The sequence below is a fragment of the Eubalaena glacialis genome, chromosome 18 (assembly GCF_028564815.1).
Source record: "Eubalaena glacialis isolate mEubGla1 chromosome 18, mEubGla1.1.hap2.+ XY, whole genome shotgun sequence".
NCBI classification, from domain to species: domain Eukaryota; kingdom Metazoa; phylum Chordata; class Mammalia; order Artiodactyla; family Balaenidae; genus Eubalaena; species Eubalaena glacialis.
The window spans coordinates 52478018-52484017 of NC_083733.1; positions in this window are offsets into that span (position 1 = coordinate 52478018).

The window sequence follows — 6000 nt, forward strand, 5'->3', positions numbered from 1 at the left end:
AAACGGAATCCAACAGTATATTAAAGGATCATACACCATGATCACTAGGATTTATCCCAGGGATGCAAGGATGGTTCAATATCCACATATCAATCAATGTGATAAAACACATTAGCAAACTGAAGAATAAAAACCATATGATGGGCTTCCCTGGTGGTGCAGTGGTTGAGAGTCTGCCTGCCAATGCAGGGGACACGGGTTCGAGCCCTGGTCTGGGAGGATCCCACATGCCACAGAGCGACTAGGCCCGTGAGCCACAATTGCTGAGCCTGCGCGTCTGGAGCCTGTGCTCCGCAACAAGAGAGGCCACGATAGTGAGAGGCCCGCGCACCGCGATGAAGAGTGGCCCCCACTTGCCGCAACTAGAGAAAGCCCTCGCACAGAAACGAAGACCCAACACAGCCATAAATAAATAAATTAATTAATAAATTAAAAAAAACCCAACCATATGATCATCTCAGTAGATGCAGAAAAAGCTTTTGACAAAATTCAACATCAATTTATGATAAAAACTCAACAAAGTGGGCACAGAGGGAACATACCTCGACATTATAAAGGCCATATATGAACAGTCCACAGCTAACATCATACTCAATGGTGAAAAGCTGAAAGCATTCCCTCTAAGACCTGGAACAAGACAAGGATGCCCACTCTCACCACTTTTATTCAACATAGTATTGAAATTTCTAGCCATAACAGTCAGACAAGAAAAATAAATAAAAGGCATCCAAATTGAAAACGAAGAAGTAAAATTGTCACTGTCTGCAGATGACACAATACTACACAATACATAGAAAATCCTAAATATGCCACCAAAAAACTACTAGAACTCCTCAATTAATTTGGTAAAGTTGCAGGATACAAAATTAATATATAGAAATCTGTTGTTTCAATATACTGATAATGAACTATCAGAAAGAGAAATTTTAAAAAACAGTTCCATTCACAATCACATCAAAAAGAATAAAATACCTGGGAATAAATCTAGCTAAGGAGGTAAAATACATGTACTCAGAAAACAATAAGACACCGACGAAAGAAGTTTAGGTTGACAATGCATATGGAAAGATATATTGTGCTCATGGATTGGAAAAATTAATATTGTTAAAATTTCCATACTACCCAAGGCAATATACAGATATAATGCAATCCCTATCAAAATACTAATGGCATTTTTCACAGAACTAGAACAAAATAGTCTAAAATTTGCATGGGGACTTCCCTGGTGGCACAGCGGTTAAGACTCCGCGCTCCCAATGCAGGGGGTCCGGGTTCAATCCCTGGTCAGGGAACTAGATCCCACATGCATGCCGTTAACAACTAAGAGTTCACATGCCACAACTAAGGAGCCCACGTGCCACAACTAAGGAGCTGGTGAGCCTCAACTAAGGAGCCCTGGAGATGCAACTAAGACCCCATGCAACCAAATAAATAAATAAATAAATATTTAAAAAAATGGAATTTGTATGGAAACACAAAAGAACTCACAAAGCTGGAGGTATCAAGCTTTCTGATATCAAACTATACCACAGAACTACAGTAATCTAAACAGTATGATACTGGCACAAAAACAGACACAGAGATCAATGAAACAAGATAGAGAGCCTGGAAATGAACCCACACTTATAAGGGCAATTAATGAATGACAAAGGAGGCAGGAATATAAAACGGGGGAAAGATAGACTCTTCAATGAGTGGTGTTAGGAAAACTGGACAGCTATATGCAAAAGAATCATGGACTACTTTCTCACACCATATAAAAAATAAATTCAACATGGATTAAAGACTTGAATGTAAGACCTGAAACCATAAAATTTCTAGAAGAAAACACAGGCAATATGCTTTTTTACATTGGTCTTAGCAATATTTTTTGTATATGTTTCCTCAGGCAAGGGAAATAAAAGCAAAAAAATAAACAGTTGAGACTACATCAAACTAAAAAGCTTTTTCACAGCAAAAAAGCCATCAATAAAACTAAAAGACAACCTACCAAATGGGAGAAGATACTTGCAAATGATATATCCAATAAGGGGTTAATATCCAAAATATATAAATAACTCATATAATTCAAAAACAACAACAACAAAAACAAACAACTCAAAAAATGGGCAGAGGAGTTGATTTGACATTTTTCCAAAGAAGACATACAGATGGCCAACAGGCACATGAAAAGATGCTCAGCATCTCTAATCACCAGGGAAATGCAAATCAAAACCACAATGAGATGTCACCTCACATCTGTCAGGATGGCTATTACCAAAAAGACAAGAAATGACAAGTATTGGAGAGAATGTGGAGAAAAGGGAACCCTTCTGCACTGTTTGTAGAAATGTAAATTGGTGCAGCCACTATAGAAAACAGTATGGAGATTCCTCAGAAGAAATTAGGAATATTATCATATGAACCATCTATGTCACTTATGGGTATTTATCCAAGGAATGTGAGAAGACTAATCAAAAAAGATATGCGAACCCCCATGTTCATTGCAGCATTATTTACAATAGCCAAGACATGGAAACAACCTAAGTGCCCATCAAAGGATGAATGGATAATGAAGATGTGAGATACACGCACACAATGGAATATTCATACTACTCAGCCATAAAAAGATGAGATCTTCCCATTTGGGACAACATGGATGGACCTTGAGGGTATTATGCTAAGTGAAATAAGTCAGACAGAGAAAGACAAACACTGTATGACTTCACTCCTATGTGGAATAAAAAAACTAATAAACAAAAACATAATAAATGAACAAACCAAATCAAACAAAAACAAATACATAGATACTTAGAGAACAGAGCAGTGGTTACCAGAAGGCACAAGGGGGAGGGAGGGCAAAATTGGTAAAAGGGATCAACTGTATGGGGACAAACGGAAAATAAATGATTGCATTTATATGAAATTCCCAGAATAGGCAAATCTATAGAATCTTAAAGTAGATTAGGGTAGGGAGGATGGGAAGATTGGGTAGACTGGAAAATGAAGAAGCATATAAGATGCCTTTCTTTCTTCCTTTCTTTCCTTCCTTCCTTCCTTTCTTTCTTTCCTCCCTCCTTCCCTCCTTCCTTCCTTCCTTTCTCCTTCCTCCCTCCCTCCCTTCCTTCCTTTCTTACTTATAAAGTACCTTCAATACCCCAGTACTGATCTTCATGTTGGAGGTGCATTGGTGAAAAGAGACCTGTATTCTTTCAGTAAGTTTCAATCAAGTGCTTGCTGACAAATAATAAACAAACTATAGTGAATTACCATAGGAGTAACAAAAATTGATGAGTGTTGGGTGAATAATTAAAATAGGATGGTATACAGAGGGACTAGATGGCACCTGCAGAGAGAGTGGTGAGGAACGACCCATTTGAGAAGGTGACAATAGAGCAAGGATCTAGAAGACAAGATAGAACAGCAGTGAGGTCACGAGGAGGAGCCTCCAGGCAAAAGGCTTGTTTAAAGTCTTAAAGATGCATAAATGTGGCTTATGAGAGGTAGAGAAGGCAGGTCACTGAATTAACATGTGTGTCTTTGTGAGCAAGGAGAAGCATGGAAGGAGGCAGAGCCAAGTCAGGTAGGCCTGTATAAGCCAACATAAAGAATTTGGATTATATTCTTTGAGAGATCAGAAGATATTAAAAGATGTTACAAAATGGAATTCTATTTATGTAGTTTAAAAATCATCTAATTTCTGTATAGAGAGTGGACTATATGGATGCAAGCGTGAAAGCATAGGACTGTCTAAGCAATCCTTGCAGTGCTTCAGGTGAGAACTGGATGCAAATAAATGAAGGCTGAGGCCCCATCACTTTGAGGCAGCATTGAAAACAACACTGTCTGCTGGAATGAATGTGCAGGGAGGGTAAGTGAGGACAAAAGAGGGATACAGGAAAATGTCTGGATGTTCAGCTTTGTCTGGTGGGTGGACGGCGATTCCATTTGCTAAGTGTGGGGGCTTGAAAGAGGAGGCGAATAAGGAGAAAATCAAGACCTCTGTGTGGGCCACATGAAGCATGTGGAGTTTGAGTTGACAATGAACCACCAAAATGAGCTGGGAGGTAAAGAGCTGGATGTATGGATAGAGAGTTCCAGGGAGAGGCAAGGCTGGGTTATAGATAGACTTGGGAGTCTTTTTTTAAAGGATGAGTTATAAACACATGGAAATGCAAAAGAAAACATATGTAGGAAATGTGGAAATGGAGGCCAAATATGGTCTTGGGTTCCTTTAACATTTAGAGATCAAAGGAGAGATGAAGAACAAGCAAAAGAAACTGAGAAGCAGCAGCCACTAAAATAAAAATTAAGAAAAATGTAGTGTCATAGAATCAAGAGAAGAGACTGAAGAATGAGGAAGTTGTCAATTGTGTCAAATGCTAACAGGTCAAGAAACATAGTGACAGAAGAGGGACTCTTAGATTTAGTAATGTGGAGATCACTTTGACCTAGAGAAAAGCAGTCTCAGGAAAATAATAGGAATGTTCTCTGATAGGACATAGTTATGGAGAGATTGTGAAGTGAAAATTAAAGAAAATTAACATCATAGAAAAAATTTCCAAGAAGCTTTTCTACTGAGAATAGAAGTGGTGTACTTGCTGGAGGGGGTTTTGGGAAAAGAGAGGGTTTTTAAAAGGTGAACTATTCTAGATATCTAAGCATATCTGAAAGATGATGGAAAAGATCTAGTAAAGACAGAAAAAAAATGTTGATTAAAGAGAGAAGGGATAATGGCAGGAAGCACATGTGTTCCTATGGATATTATTGTCTAGGGGTCAATAAAGGTTATTCTTAAGAAAGAATTTTCCAGTAGTGATGACCCAGAGTAGTAAAGCTTGAATTATCAGTAGAGCATGGTGACAGTCCATAGAATAAGCTCAGTGAGATGGCAGGTGTGTTTGTCAGGATTCTCCAGTGAAAACAGAACCAATAAGGGGTGTGCGTGTTTGTGTGTGTGTGTGTGTGTGTGTGTGTGTGTGTGCAGATTAGATAGGTAGGTACTTAGTTAGATAGACAGAGATAGAAATACTTATTTTAATGGATTGGCTTACACAACTGTGGGGGGGATGGCAAGCCTGAATTCTTGCCAGCAGGCTGGAGACCCAGGAAGAGTTGATGTTGCAGTTTGAGTCTGAAGGCAGAATTCCTTCTTCCTCAGGGTATCTCAGTCTTTTTCTCTTTGGATCTTTGACTGGTTGGATGAGGCCCACCCACATTATGGAGGATAATCTGCTTTACTCAAAGTCTACAGATTTAATGTTATATGTTAATCTCATCTAAAAAATATCTTCACAGCAACATCTAGACTAGTGTTTGACCGAAAATCTGGGCACCATGGCCTAACCAAGTTGACACATAAAATTAACCATCAGAGCAGGGTACATATAACATTTACTGAGTACCAACTTTATGTCTGTCACAGAGGACATAAGACAGATAAAAGAATGTTACTGGGATTCCTCCTTCACTGAACACTGACGAAGGTGCTGTGGCAGAGAGGGTTCTGGAAATAGGACTGAGTTTAAGCTGGCAGGATCCTCTGACAGTGGAACCAAACTGGGGGTGCTCTAAAACTTGGACCAGGGCAGCTTCTCAAGGGCACTGATGAAGAACATTATGCTCAACTTCTTTCTGACAACGTCCTTGTGTCCTTTTCCCCACTTAGGGAATATGCTGAACCAAAAGATGCCTCGGTCCCCCCTAGTAGGTGCAGATCACTACAGCCTCAAAAGATGCACCAGAGGAATCTTTCATGCCTTTAGTATTGCCTTCAGGAGCATTTCTTAAATGACAGGGACCCACTGGCAGCTCACAGGAAACACCCTTATTTCTGTTTGTGGCCCTAAATCCCCACTCAGTACAGGTAGCCCAGAGACACACATGCTCTTTCCCTCCTACAGTTTGGATGGAAGAGAATACACTGAAAAGGGGTTCCAGAAACAGGTAGATCCCTTCACCAGTTACCTGAAATCTTGGAACTAGATTCTAAAAAGCTCCAGACTTCCTCCTAAGGATGAA